The sequence below is a fragment of the Convolutriloba macropyga genome, chromosome 4, assembly GCF_964194025.1.
Source record: "Convolutriloba macropyga chromosome 4, txConMacr16.3, whole genome shotgun sequence".
NCBI lineage: Eukaryota > Metazoa > Xenacoelomorpha > Acoela > Convolutidae > Convolutriloba > Convolutriloba macropyga.
Genome location: NC_134471.1, coordinates 80,539,846 through 80,563,097, shown reverse-complemented (window position 1 = coordinate 80,563,097; position 23,252 = coordinate 80,539,846). Strand labels below are relative to the sequence as shown.

The 23,252-nt window shown below is 35.8% G+C and overlaps 1 long non-coding RNA gene across 4 annotated transcripts in view; it reads right to left on the bottom strand.

Moving 5' to 3' along the window:
- LOC142338701 (uncharacterized) overlaps window positions 1–22,996 on the bottom strand; it is a 54,022-nt gene extending 31,026 nt beyond the window's left edge. The window contains exons 1-2 of one of the 4 annotated variants that reach the window (XR_012759000.1): window positions 22,796–22,996; window positions 21,762–22,273 (exon numbers count right to left, since the gene is read on the bottom strand). This is a non-coding gene — a long non-coding RNA (uncharacterized LOC142338701). Of the gene's footprint in view, window positions 1–21,761; window positions 22,281–22,795 lie in introns of all 4 variants that reach the window. The other 3 variants (XR_012758999.1, XR_012759002.1, XR_012759001.1) reach the window with 3 other exon arrangements.
- Window positions 22,997–23,252: the final 256 nt, after the last annotated feature.

Below are 23,252 nucleotides of genomic sequence, written 5' to 3'. Positions count from 1 at the left end.
TAATAGTAATAACAAAATAATAATTGTCGAGAAGGATGTTTGAGAATGAGAGTTGTCGGGTAATCTGTGGATTCAATGTACTCCTAACTGGGTTCGACCACACCAGTTGGCTATCTTTTTCTGCGGTGTTAGGTGAGGTTGAAGATATGGCGATCTATCTATTTCCTGACTCATAGGAATAATCTACTCTTAGAGAATAAAACACTATAGTGCAGTAATACTCAATTGGCCACAATGCGACTGTTTTCTATCGCTATAGTTTATCGTCTGCACTTTCCTAATGTGTGATTGAAACATTTCTATGTTTAACGAACAGGTTGCTGCAAAAGAGCAACTAATACCAATTGGTATACATATTTACAAAGACAGTAATTAAATAACATATGCATAGAGTTTTTATAGGTAGATAGTTTAGTACTTGGTTACAAAGTTTCTAAATACTGTAAGCTCCAGTATCACACTTCCCCTTCTCTAGAATGAAACAGTGTTTCACAATGTTTCATTCAGTGCTTCTATGTCAGCCGAGTTCATGTCAGATATCTCGCTTGTTGGGGATAGTGGAGGTGTACAGTACTCTTGTGAAGTCGTGCTGCTGGTGTACGACTTTTGACATGTGGGTTCGGTTCTTTCTATTGGTTGTTGTTCCAGGCTTGTATCTTGTGTTTTCTTGTTCTTTTCTGTTACTAATTGGTCTGTGTTGTTGTTATTGTTTCCGGACTTTGTTTCTGATGTGATTGTTTCCTGTGATCCCTTACCAGTTGGTTGCGGCACTTCTTCACTGGTGTTCTTGTTGAGTATCTCTATGTTGTCTGATTCTTGTGGTGCCGGGAGTATTTAAATAATGTTCGCTTGCTCTCTTTCTAATCTTTCTTGTTCTTGATGTAAGTTGGTTGCAATTTTGTGTTGTTCTTGATCTTTGTTCTCGGAGTCTAGAAATATGACTTGTGGGTTGTTGAATTTTGCTGTGTTGTCATGTAGTCTGCGAATTTTGTCAACTGTCTTATCGATTTTTGGAGTTGATTTAGCTGATTTAAAGTCAGGGCTATTGGTTACTTTGTTGTTTGCATTGTTTCGGTCGGATTGCACTGGTGGGCTGTCCGGAGATGTGATCAAAAAGTCTTTCGGGTCGCTTGATGCAAATATAGTTTGAGGTGATTCGTTTTCTACGAATTGGTAAGTAATTGTGTTTGGTGATTGTTGTAGTGCATTAGTGTCTACTTGTATGAATGATCTGTTTTGTTCGTGTTCTTGTGTGCTCTGCAATGCCATCATTTTCGAACGTTGCTCGAATGTTTCTCCTGGGTTGGCTTTTGGAGTTCGCGGTCGTTTTTTGGAGTCACTCTGTTTTGTCCGATTCTGTTTCTTTGGTGTTGTCGGGCTTTTAGTTTGTTGTTGTTTACGCTGATTTTGCGTTGCTACTTGTCGAACTTTTGCTGGGTTCCAGTTAGTTGACTGCGCTCTTGGACGTGTGTTCCTGAAGCTTGTTTGTTGAGTTTTATGTCCACCAGTTGGTTGAGCCGCCTTTGTTACCTTCTGTTGCTTTGCTTCTTCTAAACAGAACTTTTTAATTTTTTCTTGGTTTCTTCTATATTCGCCAACTGTTTTACATGCTACCATGTGTATTAGTCTTGGTTTTTGTTGTTCATCTGTTGTTTCTGTGATAGGTTTTTGTTCGTTTACTATGGCAAGATGATTTTTTCTTATTAGTGTGTTTTTTCTAAGTGGTGTGTCTGTGGTTATGGTGTGTGGTGAGTAGTTAGTGATGATGCCGTCTTGTATTATGTTCCATTGTGGTGCGAGTGTGTTTCGAGGTTCTTTTGTTTTTCTTGCAAGTGATTTTCGTGCGACGTTCCTTCGTGTTTTTTTGTATTTTTTTGTTTTATCACCAATTGTGAAGTGAATTTCAGATGGATATATCTTACGTGGGGACTTTGTTGTTCTGGAAGTTGTGGCTAGCGGTACATTTTCTGAGTCGTCACTTGAGATTACTTCTAACGGTTGGTGACTACCAGTTGGTGTTGGGTTTGTGGCTGTAGACGGTTGATGGTCTTCGTTATCATTGTCACTTCGGTATCTGATGTCTAGTTCTTGTTCCGATTCACCATCTCGTCTCCAGATCTCTTCCATCGTGAGGGCGTTCTGCTTGAGCACTTTCTTGTCTAAACAGTAATTTGTTAGGTTTTTGTATGTGAGATTTTTGTGTGATGCTTTTGTTGTGATGTTCGATATTTCAGTGTTTGGTTTTCTTCCGAAGTGTGCTTCGAATGGTGATATTTTTGTTGTAGTGTTGGGTATTAGTCTGATGTTTTCTGTTATGTTCGCTAGCCTATTGGTTAGTGTTGTGTTAGACCAATTTGGGTCTATATCTAATGCCGCTAATCTTCTTTTTATTGTTTGGATTAGTCTTTCCACCATGCCTGTGCCTCTATGATCACCAGCTGGTGCTAGTATTAGTTTTATGTTTTTGTTTTTGCAAAATATGTCGAATTCTTTTGCTTTAAATGCTTGTGCTTGGTCGCATCTAATTGAGCGTGAAATTCCGTGTACTTTACAGTAGCTTTCGAGATATTCTATAGCTGTGTTTGTGTCACAGTTGTTGAATATTTCTGCATGTGGGTATCTCGATAGTCTATCTACTGTTACTAAGATATAATTATTTTGTGTATTATTCTTTATTGGAATTGGGCCTGCGAAATCCATTTGTATTTCTTCGTTGGGTTCTAATAGTGTTGGTAGTGAGCCTAAATTGGTTCTTGGAATTAGTGGTTTTAAATTTTTACCTTTTTAGATGCAATGTTTGCAGCTCTGCGCCTGTGCGACGATCTCACTATGTATATGTGGAAACCATATGAGTTGCGCGAGGCCCACATGCCCGCTTGACCAGGATGTTTAGAGAACTGTGAACTGTTTGGAGAACCATCGGACTCAATTTTGCAGGAATAACTAGACGGTTGTCGTATAACATGCAACCTGATGGTGTAACTGAGAGGTCGCGGTAAATTTTGTAAAATATGGGATTTGTTTTCTTTAACGAAAGCCAATCTTGTTTTCTACGAGATCAATAATTGGGTCTAGGTCCTTTTTTGAATTTTCTGCTATGAATTCCTCGTTAAAGACTTTCATAAGATTCATTCTGTAATCGGGTGTTGGTGTATCGTCTATGGCTTTAAATAGTTCTTCGTGTTTATCAGGAATGAGGGAGGAAAGGCCTTTGCCTTTATTGGACTCGATATCAGTTTGTGTGCTATTGTCACGCGAATTTTTGTTTGGGGTTTGGATCTCCATTGGAGAATTCTTTTTGTTTGGGCCACGGAAGCGTTTTTTGATGGGAATTTCAGATGTGTTTAATTTTGGACGAGCGCGGGTTGTAATTGCGATAATTTTTGGTTGATTTTTGTTAACAAAGAATGGGAGAAAGGCGACTTACTTTTAGATTTAATATGGCAAAAAGCGCTCTCTTTTGTGTGTGTGTGTTTTCTTTAGTGTGCGTGACGTCATTTCGTTCATTTTGAGTTGAGCTCTCTGATTGGTTTGAATTACCAGTTGGTTCATTTGAACCAAATGAATTTATGCTTTGTTTTAAAATCGCGTGCTTCATTTCCTCTATTAAGTTTATTACAAACTTTTCGTCATCCTCGTTTATTGGCGATGGTGCGCCTGATGGATTTCTGCTTAGATAATCCGCGAATCCCATGTTTTCCCCCGGTATATGTTCTATTGTAAAATTAAATGGGAGTAGTCTATCTACCCATCTTGATAGTCTGCTTTGGTATGTTTTGATTCCTCGATTATTTTTAAGTGCTGACAGTAAGGCTTGGTGATCCGTTTGGAGAATGAATTTGTTGCCGTAGAGGTAATAGTTGAAGTGTTCTAATGCCCATACTATGGCTAATAGTTCCAGTTCATTTGTGCTGTATCTTTCTTCTAATCTGTTCAAAAACCTACTGGCGTAAGCAACTGGTTTCTAGATTTGACCGTGTTTTTGTTCAAGGCATGCGCCTAGGCCTTTTTTGCTTGCGTCGCTTTTTATTCTTGTTTCTTTAGTTATGCCAAAATGTTTTTTTTCTGTAATGTTTTTTATTTGTTTTTTGATATTCTCGAATGCTTCTGTGTGTTCCTCTTTCCAGTCTAGTTTTGTGCTTTTGTATTGTTTTTTGATAAGAGTGGTCTTAATGGTTCGGATAATTCGGGGTAAATTTTATTTGGTGATGTATGCATCCCATGAATGATCTAAGCTGTTTTAGTGTTTTGGGTGTTTCCAGTTTATTGATTGATTCGCATTTCTTTTTTGTAGGTGTTATACCAGTTGGTGTTATTTCGTAACCCAACCCCAGTTATTTGTTTCTGGGCAAATTCACATTTTTGTAACTTTATTGCTAAGTTTTCTTTGTCCAATCGGTGTAATATTTTGTCGAGTTCTTTTTCATGATCTGATAATTTGCCTTTTGTTATTACTAGTATGTCATCTAGGAAGGCAAATTTGTTATGACAATTTCTTAGTGTTACGTCAATGGTTTTTTGGAATGTTGCTGGCATATCTGTTAGTCCATAAAATCCATTTAAGAATCTGTACGTGCCTGTTGCTTTTCCCCCTAATATGTTGAAATTGCAATGTTTTTGTAATTGTGGGTCTAAAGGTATTTGTCTGTAATCATATTTCAAATCTATTTTCGAGAAGTAGAATGTTCCTTGTTCTGTGCTCCGTTCGGAGACGTAGTTTGCAACTGCGTCTATTAAGTGGTCGATGCTTTGCATTTGATATTTGTTTTTGTGTATTGCGTCATTTAGTTCCTTAGAGTCGAGTGCAATTTTAACGCTTTTGTCTTTTTTAAAAGTAATTACTACGGGGCTTATAAAGTATTCATCGGAACACTTTTCCAATCTCATAATTTATTTATCTTGGATTAGATTTTCTAATTCTTGTTCTACTCTTTCTAATAGGTGTAGTGGGACTCTTCTACCTTTGTGTTGTGTTGGTGTGAAGTTTTCTTTCAATGTTGATTTTGCCACATGGTTTTTTGAACGCCCTAGTTGTGTACACAAGTGTGGGTATTTTTTGAATATCCATTTTATGATGTTTTGTTCTGTCGATGTGTCTGATACTAAGTTGATTGTCTTACCAGTTGGTTTTGTAGCGGTGAGAACTATCCCCAGTTGTTGTAGAATATCTCTCCCCATAACTGGTTGTGGTATATGTTTGACCAGAAGTATTCTGCAGTTTTTTGCTGTCCATGCCCCCGACTTAAGTGTGATGTGCATAACTCCTAGGATCTTTATATCCTGAAGGTTGAAGCATTTGTATCTTGATTTCTCGTCAAACATTGTTTTTTTGCTTTCTTTGTTTTGTTTCGTGATTTCTTTTGCTTTTGTGTATTCTAGAAATGAGCGAGGTGAGCCTGTGTCTGCTAGCCAATCCACTTCCGTATTTTTCCGTTTGTTTTAACCCAGCATTCGCCTCCAGTTGTTTTATTGACTGATATAGTGTTTATTTTCTTCACTTCCACAGGTCTTATTGTACTGACTGACGACCAGTCTTCCATTAGCTCCTTTATGTACAGAGCGGCTTCTGCGTCGACTGTTTCTTCTTCTGTTTCTTCTTCTTCCTCGCAAATATCCTGTTCTTTCACATGTCTCACTCTTCTTGTTTGTGTTGTTGTTTGTTGTTGTTGTGTGTTTTTCCTGAAGTCTTGTCTAAATGTTGGGTTTCTTCGTTCTGGCATTGGGGCTTTGCGCATTGATGTAAAGTGATCGGTCTTTTTGAAAATTTTGCAGGTGAAGTTTTGAGCTTTGCACATGTTTAAGTGATTTTTTATAAATGGGTGACCGCATTTGTAGCAGGGTTCTATTTTACCAGTTGTTGCAGTTTGCAATATTGGTTGTTGTGGTGGGCGTTGAGTGAAAGGTATTCTTGGTTTATTTCTGATGTATGATACTTGTGACCAGTTGGTGCTGCTAGAGTGTGCTTTCAAAATTTCCTGTTGGTTTGCTTGGCCCCTTTCTCTGTTGATTGCGAAATTAAGTACTTGTTGTGGTGTTCTTACTTCTGATAAGAGATCCATTTGAATTGATGTGTTGGTCATGTTTGATATGAAAAGTTCCTTTACCAAATCTTCCTCTAAATCTTTAAATTTGCATAGTGCGCCTGCTTCTCTTATTCTGCTGTAAAATGTCTCAAGTGATTCGTGTGATTGTTGCATGGATTTGAAGAATTTAAATCTGTCAAATGTGGTGTTTCGTGGAATAGTGAATGTGATGTTGAGTTCGTGTACGAGTTCATTTGTGGTGCATTTTTCTATTTGTGTGTGTGGATTTTTCTGATGATAGGTTCTTCTTGCTTCCGCTCCAAGTGATAAGTATATAAGGCTTTTTACTTTCGTGTCTGCTTCATCCCACGGTATTCTGTCGACCATTGCTCCTTTTCGCTCTATTATCTTGCATTCATTCTCAAAGTCTACTCTCCTTCTTTCGTTTCTCTGTTCTCTGTTTCTTGCCTCATCGTCTGTCTCTCCTTCGAAATCTTCTTCGTATGTTGGTAGTGTAGGGTAGAATAAGTCTGTGGGTTGTGGTTTCAATTTGAGTAACTTATCTACTTCAATGCTGTCGCGTGCTATTATCGCCATTTTTAGTGTGGAGAACCATTGTCTCTATTCTATAGGTGGTCTTGCGCCGGTTTCCCAGAATGGGTTTACTCCTAAGGGAGTTTTGGCTGACTGCGCCATGTCGAGAAGAATGTTTGAGAATGAGAGTTGTCGGGTAATCTGTGGATTCAATGTATTCCTAACTGGGTTCGACCACACCAGCTGGCTATCTATTTCTGCGGTGTTAGGTTAGGTTGAAGATATGGCGATCTATCTATTTCCTGACTCATAGGAATAATCTACTCTTAGAGAATAAAACACTATAGTGCAGTAATACTCAATTGGCCACAATGCGACTGTTTTCTATCGCCATAGTTTATCGTCTGCACTTTCCTAATGTGTGATTGAAACATTTCTATGTTTAACGAACAGGTTGCTGCAAAAGAGCAACTAACACCAATTGGTATACATATTTACAAAGACAGTAATTAAATAACATATGCATAGAGTTTTTATAGGTAGATAGTTTAGTACTTGGTTACAAAGTTTCTAAATACTGTAAGCTCCAGTATCACACTTCCCCTTCTCTAGAATGAAACAGTGTTTCACAATGTTTCATTCAGTGCTTCTATGTCAGCCGAGTTCATGTCAGATATCTCGCTTGTTGGGGATAGTGGAGGTGTACAGTACTCTTGTGAAGGTTGAAACATTTGTATCTTGATTTCTCGTCAAACATTGTTATTTTGCTTTCTTTGTTTTGTTTTGTGATTTTTTTTGCTTTTGTGTATTCTAGAAATGAGCGAGGTGAGCCTGTGTCTGCTAGCCAATCCACTTCCGTATTTTTTCCGTTTGTTTTAACCCAGCATTCGCCTCCAGTTGTTTTATTAACTGATATAGTGTTTATTTTCTTCACTTCCACAGGTCTTATTGTACTGACTGACGACCAGTCTTCCATTAGCACCTTTATGTACAGAGCGGCTTCTGCGTCGACTGTTTCTTCTTCTGTTTCTTCTTCTTCCTCGCAAATATCCTATTCTTTCACATGTCTCACTCTTTTTGTTTGTGGTGTTGTTTGTTGTTGTTGTGTGTTTTTCCTGAAGTCTTGTCTAAATGTTGGGTTTCTTCGTTCTGGCATTGGGGCTTTGCACATTGATGTAAAGTGACCGGTCTTTTTGCAAATTTTGCAGGTGAAGTTTTGAGCTTTGCACATGTTTAAGTGATTTTTTATAAATGGGTGACCGCATTTGTAGCAGGGTTCTATTTTACCAGTTGTTGCAGTTGGCAATATTGGTTGTTGTGGTGGGCGTTGAGTGAAAGGTGTTCTTGGTTTATTTCTGATGTATGATACTTGTGACCAGTTGGTGCTGCTAGAGTGTGCTTTCAAAATTTCCTGTTGGTTTGCTTGGCCCCTTTCTCTGTTGATTGCGAAATTAAGTACTTGTTGTGGTGTTCTTACTTCTGATAAGAGATCCATTTGAATTGATGTGTTGGTCATGTTTGATATGAAAAGTTCCTTTACCAAATCTTCCTCTAAATCTTTAAATTTACATAGTGCGCCTGCTTCTCTTATTCTGCTGTAAAATGTCTCAAGTGATTCGTGTGATTGTTGCATGGATTTGAAGAATTTAAATCTGTCAAAGGTGGTGTTTCGTGGAATAGTGAATGTGATGTTGAGTTCGTGTACGAGTTCATTTGTGGTGCATTTTTCTATTTGTGTGTGTGGATTTTTCTGATGATAGGTTCTTCTTGCTTCCGCTCCAAGTGATAAGTATATAAGGCTTTTTACTTTCGTGTCTGCTTCATCCCACGGTATTCTGTCGACCATTGCTCCTTTTCGCTCTATTATCTTGCATTCATTCTCAAAGTCTACTCTTCTTCTTTCGTTTCTCTGTTCTCTGTTTCTTGCCTCATCGTCTGTCTCTCCTTCGAAATCTTCATCGTATGTTGGTAGTGTGGGGTAGAATAAGTCTGTGGGTTGTGGTTTCAATTTGAGTAACTTATCTACTTCAAGGCTGTCGCGTGCTATTATCGCCATTTTTAGTGTGGAGAACCATTGTCTCTATTCTATAGGTGTTGTTGCGCCGGTTTCCCAGAATGGGTTTACTCCTAAGGGAGTTTTGGCTGACTGCGCCATGTCGAGAAGAATGTTTGAGAATGAGAGTTGTCGGGTAATCTGTGGATTCAATGTATTCCTAACTGGGTTCGACCACACCAGTTGGCTATCTATTTCTGCGGTGTTAGGTGAGGTTGAAGATATGGCGATCTATCTATTTCCTGACTCATAGGAATAATCTACTCTTAGAGAATAAAACACTATAGTGCAGTAATACTCAATTGGCCACAATGCGACTGTTTTCTATCGCTATAGTTTATCGTCTGCACTTTCCTAATGTTTGATTGAAACATTTCTATGTTTAACGAACAGGTTGCTGCAAAAGAGCAACTAACACCAATTGGTATACATATTTACAAAGACAGTAATTAAATAACATATGCATAGAGTGTTTATAGGTAGATAGTTTAGTACTTGGTTACAAAGTTTCTAAATACTGTAAGCTCCAGTATCACAATAATAATAATAATAATAATGACAATAAAAAAATTATTTGATACAGTGTTAGAGATCAACAAAGGAATCCCAGCAAAGGCCCCTAGTGGAACCAGAAGGAAAAAAAGTCGAATGAACACGTCAAAGCCATCATTCAACTACAGAGCACAACAAGCTGCGCTCCTAGAGTCAGCAAACATCGCCTCCACAATTATGGCCAGTATATCACGTTCAACACAACCACAGTCTGAAGTATCGAATAGATCTTTTCTCTTTTTCAACTTCGATGACACCCAACAGACAAATATACAGACATACTACATTGACTCCGACAATCCCGATAACGCAACACATGTTATCCTCACTAGCAACAGCCCATCCAATTTCAGGAGGACCAGCCCCAATAGTCCCACGCCAACAGCAACGGACATTATCGCTCCACTAGGAGAACAACCTAGCTGTCCTTCCACTAAAATCGATCGTACCCGCAGCCACTCCAGCATCGATAACCGAACCCCTAACTCCATCCGGAGAGGCCGACATATTCGGAGCAAATCGTGACAACTGGTCCAAAGCAGGGCACGAAGTGAAAAAACAGTCAATAAAATCCGGGCAGCACAATTCAACACTGGCGTTTCATCGCCACTAGCGCAACCAATCCAGCCACCAAAGATAAATCACCCTCACGTCAAGCAAAGCACCGGAGATAGGATTTCTGGATTCACTCAATTCATCGCAGAACACAACGCAGAGCATACCAGAGCAACCAAGCATTCAAAAAACCAACCAACACATCCAAATGGAACAAGGCAACAGCCCACACAGTTCATCAGTATACAAAACCCCTCCTTGTTCGCCCAGAAACAATTCCATTTCGGATCTAAATGATGAGGACATACAAAAATTTCGTAAAACCCAAAACTTCTACCAGTGGGGGAAGTATGACACAGAGTTAGAGATCAACTCCGTAACCAAGCCTTAGAAGTACAATTTATAAACTCGTATACAAAAACTACTTATGATAAATAATCTAATTCACTATACATATTCATAAAATCCAGTTGATGTCAATTGTGTCGTTCACTTTCTCGCCTGCTCGACAGCAGGTCTTGTTATACTGCTAATGATTCACTTTAAAACTCAAGTGCAGACAAATGGAAACCGCACTAAAAGTTGTAATGTTTCGTGGCCGAAGTTAAAGTGTTGAAAGCGCAATCTTTTTCTCAGTTTTTCCTGGAAAAAACAAGCTAACTGGAATCAACCAAAGGATTGTACATAAATAGTGTCACAATAGATATCTCTATTGACCCTCACACAGAACTCCATACGGAGACGGAACCCGCATCTATCATATACACCGTGGCTCCAAGAAAATTATTATCTCCAACCGGAACTTGTGTCTATCCGAGAATAAAGCGGGATTACAAACATTAATAAAAAATAATACTAATAATAATAATAATATTAATAATAATAATAATAATAATAATAATCAAATTGATAATAAAAATAATAGTAATAATAATAATAATAATAATAATAATAATAATAATAATAATAATAATAATAATAATAATAATAATAAATATGCCGCAGAAAGTACAACTTGAGAATTTAAGGCACAAGCAACAAGCATACTGAAAATAAAATTCCTTCTCAATTTTTTCAATAATTATTTATAACACCATTCAAAAGCCAAGTTTTCTGAATAGCCCTATTTTTGCAAAAGTGCTCGTCTGCAGTTGGTAGTAGCTGTCTGCAATAGGTGAACAAGGGAACATTAATGAAGTTTTATATCAGTTTATGTCCGATTTTCATCTAAAAGTAATCGTAATATTGGCACATAACGTAAAAATACTGGAATTATTGCGTTCCACCGCACTTGCCAATAAATTTGTAATTAATATTGCAATAATCTGTACAAACTTGAGTTAAAGAAATTGTGAATTGTGATACCAAAACACCGTTTTATTATACAATGTAAGAACCACGCTGTTTCAGAATATATAGTTGTTGTGTTAAACTTATTAAATAGGACTATTTGATAGTTTTATCACTTGTGAATTTAAAGGATGAGCCAGCGAAGCATGTAATTTTCTTAGATGGTGCTGATCATTAGAGCAAGTTGTGTACATAAAGCTGTTTGGTACACGCCTCAATAATAGAAGAGAGAGTACAACATACTGGGACAAACATACACAGGCAGTTGCTTGAGTTTCAAACCGAACTGTAAGACAGCACGCCAAATCTTGCAGACAGTTATTCAAAAATTGCCGCTGAAGAACAAAGAGCTGATTATATGGCATGATATTCAGAGTAATAGTACAACTTCATATTCTTGCAATAACATCGTTCCTTTGACAACTGATCAGTTACTGAGCATCTTGCCGAAATACAAAGGCCAAATTAAAGCCATTGTATAAAATCGTCGTTTTTGGAACTTGATTTGTTTTGGAACCTGATTTCTTTTCAAACCTTACCAAATGTTGAGATTGCTTTACTTATTAGTGTAAAGAGCATCTGATTTCGAAACGGAGAAAACCATCCAATTAATATCAGTAAGAATCTTCAAAAGTCCATTCCGAATTGTCAACAGAAATTAATCTGCTGAACACTGTTCTGCGTCATCAGAATCGATTGGACCAATAAGCTCTGCAGTATCGTTTAAAATCTAGACATTAGAAACTCAAGAAGAATAAAAAAGTAAGAAAAAAGGTTTCTGCAGAAACCTGTTTGCTTAATAAATATTTGATGCTTTTCAGGATTATTGTTTATACTGTACATTTACTGTTTTGTCTAAATATCTGTCGTCTTCGCTTCGGTGGCCTCGTTGGCAGCTTTTGAGGTTTACTTGCTTTGAAACTTCCTTCGAAGTTGTTGAGGACCAAAAAGAAAGAAGTTTCATTTATAAGTTGTTATTGAGTGCTGACGATTCTATGTTCTATGTGCACACATGGTTCTACGTTTACTTACTTGTAATTATTCTGATTTTGACATTTGTTATGAAATTTTCATTTTAAACAAAATTATTAACTTCCTTGTTCACCTGGCGTGTAGTTTCTGAGAGTAACTTGCATTGGAATTGTCAAAAAGGACATAGAATATCAGTTCTACGTGATTAAACGCTTTTTTTTATCTATTTTAAAGCCCCGTATATTAGTTATCACATGTAATTTTGTTCTCAACAATTGCCTCTATATTCATCATATGGTTGGAAAAACAGAACAAGTGACCAGTATTTTTTTAATCTAGCAAACAAAAAATTTTGTTCTTTTTCTTTCTGTATGAATAGTTTCTAAGAAATACTTAAAGAAGATGAGCGTATATGAAAGCATGAAAGAAAATCATATATTCGAAGCAGAAGAGTTATTTGATAACAATTGTTGTCTAACATAAATCAGTCAGAAAATGGTGACAATGATAACCAGGTTCAAAATGCCGACGTTCCGTTTTTAAATACAAAGGAGAGATGCCCATTATTGCAGAACAAACAAAACCCGTCTTAAAGGAGATAAAAAGCGAAAATATGGTTATCCTGAGTCCATTAGTTGAAATCAGTAAAGATACAGAGTTTCATGAAACCAATAAATATAGCATTGAAAAATCAATAAAAAGTTTTTCCATCAATATTAAACACACTGAGAAAAAGCATCGACAAAATTGTTAACAAAAAAATTAAGAATCAGGAAAAAAATAGATAGGAAAGTTACTCGCTGAATCAAAAAGGGCTAATTTGAACATCTCGAATCTTACAACTGACGAGAAAATGTGAAGATTATAGAACTGAAAACTAACAACTAGAGGGAGTCATATGAGGAAAATTTGTCACTAGTAATAAACCTTGCACTCTGTAGGAACTGAAACTGATGAAAAAGTCTCAATAGCTCATGAAACACCCTCAAGCAATTTAAACAGACCAGTAATTGCGCGATTTACACAAAGAACTACAAAAACTGAACTGCTGAAAAAGAAATGTGACCTGAATGCTATCTAAATGCCAAAACTTTTGAAGATACAAGCAAAACAAGATGAAAATTGTGATGAAAAACTATGACCGTATTTCTGATGTATTACTCAGTGAAGGAAAGCGTTTTAATACAAATGGTTAAGTGATTCAAGAGTGCACAGATTTATTAGCCTCTTTGAAATTGGAATCGATCTGTGCTAGAATCTACAAAAAGTTCTGAATTGCTTTCGGAATCATAGATTGGAAGTTTTAGGCATGAAAAAGACAGCTTTCAAAATTTTTCCTTTGACACCGGCAAATAAACACGGATCTGCAAATGGATTTCGTTAAATGCAACCAATGAGGAATTATCAAATTTTTGTAACTTCAGCAACCTTGTCTCAAATGAACAAACTGGAAACAATATTTTTCGTGACTAACGATTCAAACTCAAAAGTTTCGTCTGTCCAAAATGTAAAGATTAAATAACTTAAAAATTTATACTTAAAAACTTAGAAAAACGTTAAATTTTTGAAAGCACTGTTTTTAAGTGCAGAAATGCAACGCGATATTCTTTTTCTAACTGAAACGTGGCTTACAAAGCGTGACTCACCTTAAAATTCTCTTGTATCTGGCTATACTGAATATGCGACGAAAAATCGTGAAAGCTTAGGCGGAGGGCTGGCGATACAATTAAGAAAAATTTGTAGTTTATTAAAAAACACAACAACAATATTCGATGAAGATATTTTTATGAAAATCTCAAAAATCGGAATAGTTTTCAGTCTAATGGATAATCAACCTAGAACCGACAAATTGGAATTTGTCAGTGTCAAAACCAACAGTACTAGTTGGTGACAAGAACATCAACTTTTCTTCTGACAACCAGCTAGTCAGGAGTTGCAAAAGCGCACTACTTTCTAACGATTTTGAGTGTGGCTTAGATAGGCCATTTAGACAAACGGGGAGTACTGCTACATGCATAGATCATTTTGTTTATTAAAACATAAAGACAATTATAAAGTTTTGGAGCATCAAGTTCTTACGGATCACTACCCGGTCATATAAACATGAAAAACTAAACTGGAAATTAATGAAAAACAAGTCACTTTTCAAAATACAAAACTCCTAAGTAATCAACATTTAGTACTACTATTCAATAAAATTCTACATTTGTGGCTATATGAAAACAAAAATATCTCTAAGTGTTCGAAATCCACTATTAGAATTCATGGAGTTTAACCAACATTTTTTGAGATTGCAGATACATATGCGCCACAGAATCAAATTATAGAAGAAGATTCGCAACAGAAATGTTATAGTAAGGAATTGAAGAATTTGAGAACAAAGAGAAATAGGCTACAAAGGCAGTGGAAGTTAGATATAACTTATAAAATTCCTGGAAAAAAGTTTTGGAGCTGGAAATTAAACAAACAAAAAAGGAAGTTAGTAAATCTTAACAAGCGTGGAGCATGCATAGAAAAATCGAGACAAACGTATAAATTTCTGAACAATTTAACTGGCAAAATTAAATCAAGTTCAAGCATACCTGTGCTGTCTTCCTGTTTTATTGACATGGTAAACCCATTACAGGAAAAAAAATGAAAACATTTTTAATAGTCATTTTGCAATTATTGGGAAAAAAACAAGTTAACATCTGGTGTCAAGCTATCCAGAAGACTTTTCTGAACAAAATAAGTTCTCAATGATCTTATAAAATGAGAAAAACAAAATAGGTCTTCAGAGTAATTTGGATAAAAAGTCATCATCATGTGTTGATAATATAATTAATAACCTAGTAAAAAGTACATCTGTTGTTCTCAGCCCGTTTATTGTACTTCTAACAAATTTTTCTTTTTTACAGGAGTTTTTTCTGAGCGATGATCGAGAGGTCAAGGAGGGAACAAAAATTGATGAAAAAAATTTATCGTCCTATATCAATATTGGTTGTTTGGAGTAAATTATTAGAACGAGTAATGTACAACCGAGTGCATAACCTCTTTGAAAATCAGCAACAGTTTTATGAGAAATCGTTTGGTTTTAGATCGAAACGTAGTACCATTGATGCCTTAATTGAGTTGACTGAAAGGGCAAGACTGAAAAGCCATTAAAGCCATTAAATATATCAGTTAGTGCAGTGACATGGTGTTTGCTCAGAGTGGCAAAGATAACTTGCGGTTTTTGACAAGGTTCAATCTTGGATCCTTTACTCTCCCTCTTATTTACATAATTTATTCACAAAATGTTAGTGAAAGTGTCACTTTGTTGCTATTTGCTGACGAAATAATGTTTAAGGCTCTAAGATGAAGTCCGAGAACTGTAAAACCTGATCTGAAAGAAATAAATGACTGGCTTGTATGTAACAAGTTTTTGCTCAACCTCGAAAAGAGGGTGCAATTGAACATTGGGACCACAAAACCCAATCCGTTTGAATTAGATCATAAACCTATACCATGGCAGCCAGTATGTAAATATCTTGTTACACGTCTTGATAGTCAGTTCTCATTCCAAAGTGATATTGATTGTGTGAGAGTGAAAATATCAAAACAATGTGGTCTTGTGCCGAAATTGCGAATTTGTTCCTAGGCAGCAATTGATTGAATATTTTCAATACCAATATTACCTCGATTATTCAATATGGTGCTTTAATTTATTGCTGCTGTATCGATTCTTCTCTCCATGCCATTGACAAATTACAAAAAAAAATTCGAAAACTATTTCTTTCCGAAAAAAATTTGATGAATGCCAAGATTTCTTTATACTCAATTCGATCCTAACGGTATTTGATCTACATTTATTCGAATTACTTAAGTTTGTCTCAAGATCAATAAATGGACGACACATACAAATGTTTTGTAATGAATTTTTGTCGTCTAACAGCAAAGGAAGAAGGACAATGAACACTGATTTTTACATCTTAATTGAACTCTTGTGTAAGCGCAAAATTGAAAGGTTGCCATTTAGGTACAGAGGTGCTGTGTTATCTAATAAGTTAATTTCGATTTGGATTTTTCCCTTGAAAATTGAAAATGCTCCGAACACTCAAATCACTCAGTTCTTCCATAATCTGAAACCTTATCTTATATGCAATTCGCAGTTGGTAAAGCTAGTTTTCAGTCAAAAATAATGTAAAAAATTCTTATCACTAATGTTCATATTTCTTCTAAGTTAAAGTTTTTCATTATTGTAAACGGGCAGTTTGAAATACAAAGTTATTCAACCTGGTAAACTGTCCCTGTTGTTGCTTTAAATATCTGTAACAGCTAAACTATTCGTTTTTTCTTTCCTTCTATGCCAAATCAAATAAATTTTCAACTTTTGTCTTATCCCGCTTGATAAGACCTTTTTCTCATGTACTGAGAAACATTTTGCAGAATAAAAGAAATAATGCGGAACAAGTGATCCAATTAAAGTCACAGGAGTGATAGGTCAGCTCGTAGTAGCACCCTAGTTCACAACACTGAAAGATTCCGAGTTCAGAAGACTGAAATATTAGTGTGTTTGGTTTTTCACACCAGGAATTGCCGGTATCCATTTTTTGTTCGTTAAGTTTGGTCTCCAGATTTAAAAAACGTAATTAATTTTTCTAAAACATATGAAAACGAAAACATTAATCAGTTCGAATTCTTAGATAAATTTGCGGTATACTGTATTTTTCATTCTAAAACTTGTGAAATGCTCGTTATGATTGGTTTCAACACAGAAAAATTTATCCATATTCTTAGTTTGAATTGAAAGAAAGCTTCCATTTCTTTGGTTGCTAAGATTCGGTTTGTTTGTTTTTAAACGTAAGAAATTTTCTGTATGTTTGGCTTCAAATCTAAGAAATCACTGGCATATTTGGTATCAAACGTTTGGAACCGCTGATGTGTTCAATTTCCAAAAATAGGAAATGTTTGATCTGTTTGCCTTCAAAGTAAAAACTTATCGGAATGGTTGGCTTCCATCAAGCGTAAGTTTAGTTTCAGAAGCAAGGAACTGTCGGTATGTTTGCTGTCAAACGAAGAAATTTGTCACTATGTTCAATTTTCAAACGTAAAACATCCTCAAATTGTCTCGTTTTGAGCACAACGAATTAAAAACACCATATAAAGCATTCAAAACGCACAAAAATTAAGAGAACTTTTGAAGAAAAGAATTGAGGTAAACAATTTGAAGTCAAAGCAGGGAAAAATTGCACGTCAAGTGCAACTCTACTTTCTAATTGTTGTTTATTTTAAACACCATTCTCATCCCTGCGATAAAGGAAATAATTAAGATGACGATTACATTTATTTTTATTATAATTATGATGCCGCAAAAAGTATAGAGTGCGACTTTAATGCAAGAGCAACAGTTACACTGAAAAATACTTCTTGAGTTCTTTAAATAATTTTTCATAACCACCTTCAGAATCCAAGTTTTCTGAATAGCGTTTTTTGCTAAATTGCTAATCTGCAGTTGGTAGTCGTTTTCTGCAATTGGTGAGACGAGGAATTCTAATAAAATCTTAAGACAGTTTATGACTGATTTTTATGTAAAATAATTCTTAAGGTTGGCAAATTAGGTACAAATTATTGAAATCTTTATGAGCAACCGCAATTGCCAATAAATTTGTTATTAAGTTTGCGTTAAGCTGCACAAATTTGAGACAAAGACATTGTAAAATGTAATACCAAACTTACTGTTTTGTTATATTTAAATTTAAAAAACACATGCTTTCAAAATAACTACCAACTATGAAATGTTTTGCAAAATGAAAGAGTTTAAACGGACCAGATGATTTAGTTTAAGTGACAAGAGTGATAGGTCAAGTTGTAGTGGCACCCTAGTTGAAAGCAACAAAAGAATCCTAGTCTAGAATACTGAAGTATTAGTTGGCTCTGTTTTTCACGCCAGAAATTGCCCGTATGCTCTTTTTGTTCTTTATGTTTAGTTTCAAAATTAAAAAAAAATACATTTTTTCTAAGACATATGAAAACGAAAACTTTAATCTGTTCAATTTTTTAGCTAAATTTGCCGTTGACGATTTTTTTTGTTCCAAAACGTATGAAATGTTTGCTACGATTGGCTTCAAAACATAAAAACTTTGATATTTTTACTTTTAAGCGTAAAAGAAAATCCCGTTTGTTTGGTTGCTTCGATTCGGATTGGTCACTTTTAAACGCAAGAAGGTTTCTGTATGTTTGGCTTCAAATCTCAGAAATCATCGGAATGTTTGGTTTTAAACGTTAGGAACCGCCGATGTGTTCAATTTCCAAAAATAGGAAATGTTTGATCTGTTTGCCTTCAAAATAAAAATTTATCGGAATGGTTGGCTTGACCGTAAGTTCAGTTTCAGACGTAAAGAGTTGTCGGTGTGTTTGCTGTCAAACGTAGAAATTTGTCACTATGTTCAATTGTCAAACGTAAAACATCCTCAAATTGTCTCGTTTTGAGCACAAAGAATAAAAAACGCCATATAAAGCAGTGAAAACACACAAAAATTAAGAAAATTTCTGAAGAAAAGAATTGAGGTAAAATCATTTGAAGTCAAAACAGGGAAAGATTGTACGTCAAGTGCTACTCTATTTTCTATTTGTTGTTTACTTTAAACAACATTCAGATCCCTGTGATAAAGCAAATAATTTAGATGACGAGTACATTTACTTTATTTTGATAATCATGATGCCGCAAAAAGTATAATCTGCGCCTTTAATGCAAGAGCAACAGTTAAACTGAAAAATACTTCTCGAGTTCTTTAAATAATTTTTTATAACCACCTTCAGAATCCAAGTTTTCTGGATAGCGTTTTTCGTTAAATTTCTAATCTGCAGTTGGTAGTCGTTTTCTGCCATTGGTGAAACGAGGAATTCTAATAAAATCTTAAGTCAGTTTATGACTCATTTTTATGTAAAACAATTCTTAAGGTTGGCAAATTAGGTAGAAATTTTTGAAATCGTTATGAGCAACCGCAATTGCCAATAAATTTGTCATTAAGTTTGCGTTAATCTGTACAAACTTGAGACAAGGACATTTTTAAATGTAATACCAAACCTACTGTTTTGTTATATTTAAATTTAAAAAACACATGTTTTCAAAATAATTACCAACTATGAAATATTTTGCAAAATGAAAGAGTCTAAACGGACCAGATGATTTAGTTTAAGTGACAAGAGTGATAGGTCAAGTCGTAGTGGCACCCTATTTGAACACAACAAAAGATTCCTAGACTAGAATACTGAAAAATTAGTTAAATCTGTTTTTCACGCCAGAAATTGCCCGTATGCTCTTTTTGTTCTTTATGTTGAGTTTCAAAATATAAAAAAAATTTTTTTCTAAGACATATAAAAATGAAAACTTTTATCTGTTCAATTTTTTAGCTAAATTTGCCGTTGACGATATTTTTTGTTCTAAAACGTATGAAATGTTTGCTACGATTGGCTTCAAAACATAGAAGTTTTTGGTATATTTAGTTTTGAGCATAAGAAAAATCCCGTTTGATCGGTTTCTTTGCTTCGGATTAGTCACTTTTAAACGCAAGAAGTTTTTGCATGTTGGGCTTCAAATCTCAGAAATCATTGGAATGTTTGGTTTCAAACGTTAGGAACCGCCGATGTGTTCAATTTCCAAAAATAGGAAATGTTTGATCTGTCTGCCTTCAAACGTAAAAAATTATCGGAGTGGTTAGCTTCAATTGTCCTTATGATCAGTTTCAGACGTAAGGAATTGTCGGTCTTTTTAGTTTCCAAACGCACAAAATTTACAGCCTTTTCAATTGTCAAACACAATAAACCCTCAAATTGTCTGAATTAAAGCATAAGGATTTTTCGATAATTTGAAACCGACAAAAATTGTTTCTTTTCCATAGGAAAATTGGAGTGTTCTGTTTATAATGTATACATTATAAACAGAACACTCAAATTTGCCTATGAAAAGACCCCGGAGGTGACCCGAAGGGTGACCCTGGAGGTCGAGAATATACCTGCTCTGGTTATGCAATTATGCGAACGCACCCCGAACGCTCCCCAGACGGACCCCGAAATATCCAATATCAGTGAAAGTTGCAGTATGCACACAGTATGTAGTATGTATGTAGCTGTTTTAACTGGTAACGTGTCGTTACAGCAAAATGCATGCATTATGCATGCATTTTGCATGCTTTTCTGACATGCTCAGCATGTTTCAACATTTTCGAAATTTTTACACTACTAATTTTACACTGAAATTATTCTGAACAGCCTGAATAGCTGTTCTGTTTTTTTCTAGGCATAATGACCGACTTATTTATGTAAATAAGCTGTTTCAGTACTGGTTTTACAAGATAATATTGAGATACTCAGTTTCAGTACTGAAATACTCTGGGTGCTAAGCCCGGGTAGTCAAACGAAATGACAGCTTTCTAATCACAAATGTCATTGAACATTGATGGACATTCTGTTTGTTTTTTTAATATCAATCGAAATCTGATATGATTATGAGAAATCAAGTACAAACTCCGGATCTATTCTGTCCCCCCCACCCCCCCCCCCCTCACCCCAGCTTAGTGAGCAAAAGTTTTTTGTGACAACCTGGCACACGTGCTATTTTCTTGGAGTGTATGGAGTGTATGGCTTCTTAGATACCATATCCAAGACCATGCAAAAATTTAAAAGTACTCTAAAACGAAGTGTTTTGGCTTGCTATACAGAGCTCTAAAGGCAATATTGCATTTGGATACGGCATTAATTTTTTTTTCAATGGTTTCTTAGATAACATATCCAAGACCATACACATTTATGGTGCCATGTAAGTTGCCATATATGGTAACTTGGCAACCATATAGCTGAACATACAAAAATGTCAACATTGCTTAAAAAGCTTTTAAAACACCCATACATTGCACTCTGAGTGGAAAAAAACTCTGCAAGACACTTGAAAAAAAATAAAGTTCATGGTGTCTTGGGAAACATATCCAAGACCATAGACATTTATGGTGCCATGTAAGACCATAAAAGTCAAAGTCAAAAAAATACAAAAAAAAATACGGGGAACAGGTAAATTATCGTCTTCTGACTACATTAAGCATTCCAAAATCCATATCCAAGATCATACAACTTACCATTTGCGGAAATGTCGTGAAAGGCCTTCATTTGGTTGCAGTTTTAAAATGTTTTGCCGAATCTTAGAAACCATATCCAAGATCATAAATGGTGTCATAAGTTCCATATCTAAGACCATTATGACTTCCTGGATACCATATCCAAGACCATAAAATCTTCCATCGGTGGGAAAACCATCGAAAACGTGTTGCTCTGCCTAAATTACCAATTTCATGTAAAATCTTGAAAATCATACCAAAGATCATATATGGCTTCTTAGAAACCATAGCAAGATCATGCAAGAAATTTTGCTTAGACTTGGATGGAACCATATATGCTCTTTGATATGGTATCTAAGAAGGGTCATCCCGGGTAGTAACGTGCTATATAACAACAGATAATTTGTAACTGGGGGTCATAAAAACACTGGGGGGGAGGGCGAAACACAATAGATCCAAGCAGAAATTAAGCGTAGTAATAGCAACTATTATTCCAACACGAACTGAAGCAGAGACTTTAGTTCTGAAGCATTTTAGACTTTAGTTCAAGCAATGCGTTCGGTCTGGCCAAAACCTTTCTTTAATCATGAGCATCATTGATTTTTTCTCTTAAAATTGAAATATTTAGCAAAAAAGGAAACAATATCTCACTTCTGATAAATCCACTCGAAACCAAGACAAATAAAATCTCGCTGCTTTAATTTTCATTTTATAATACTGAACGAAATCGGTCACAGCCTTAACGTCCTCTGACGTCATAGCTATACTGTCTCTGTCCCAAGAATAGACATCTAAAAATCTGATGTACCAATTTGGGTGACATGAAACAAACCGATGCATCCCCTTTTGAAATTCCTTTAAACTCTGATGGCTTCCAAATTTCCAACGAAAGCCCAATCTACTTTCGGTTACGAGTTGATAGAAATGCCGATTCGCGAGTCGAACCCTGGACAAACTTTTGAATTGTTTGAATCTGGTGCGTGTGCTGAAATCGCTGTATACCAGATACTGAAAGATTTTCTCCCAAATATGGAACGGAAGTTCGATAGGAATTCCACTCGACTGTAAGTTGGTGGAACATTCCGCCTGTTCGTTCATCGTTGTAGTATTGTATAAAGGTCAATAACTCAGTAAAGGTCAGAATAGCTGTGTTGAAATACCAACTCGCATCTTTTCCGTTTGTGCCCTCCTCCCCACCCCCCCCATCCCCCCCCCCCCAGCTTAGTGGGTTTATTATTTTCAGCCCCTCGAGGCACATGCCATTTTTTACATAATGATTTGCTATGTAATTTTTTTTTTGCTGTGAATTAATGAATTAATACAAATCTTTGTTATCAAACTTTGATTCGGAATTAAAAGTTTTTGCTCATTAAAGGTTCAAATAAGTGTGTTTTTTGTTGAAGAATTCTTCACTCTTCTCAATCGCACTCTATAACATCAGTCCTGTTCTCCTTAAGTTTCAGAACTCTTCTCGTTTCAATCTTCTATGAACTCTTGAAAATTATTTATGTTCTCCCCGCTCATTGGGTGAGACAATATTTACAAAAACGAAGGTCCCCTCTCATTGGGTGACGCCTCTCATTGGGTGACGCTATGTAATGGGGCAAAGTGCTCGGTAACTGGGGAACGGGGGGGGGGGGGGGGTGGGGGGGTGTGGGGATAACGTACTGGGAGGGGGCACAAACGGAAAAGATTAAGATTCAAAAACTCTATTATAATTTTGCAAAAATTTGTAGGATAAAAACAAAATAATTGGCGGGCAAAAATTGAACTGAGCAGTATAATGTGACAGTATTGGATGATTCAACTGTGTATATGGGCTGAAAAAGGAAACCGAATAAGAGCGTAAAAAGGGGGAAAATGGAAGGGAACGGAAATAAGAGAGATAATGCAAACATATATTAGGGGTAAAAATTTGTGCTGCTTATAATTGCTATCACTACGATAAGAGGGAAATGCCATTGCGTTCAGTGACCGTGCGTTCATTACCTTACATAATTAGTTTATTTAAATGCCTATCGATTTAAATCTATTTTCTCAGGATTTCATCGTTATTTCAAAACTCAAATCTACTAAAAAAACTCAAAAAATAATATCCACTTCACTTTCTGCGTTCTCATCACGTTTCGTAGGTAAACTAAG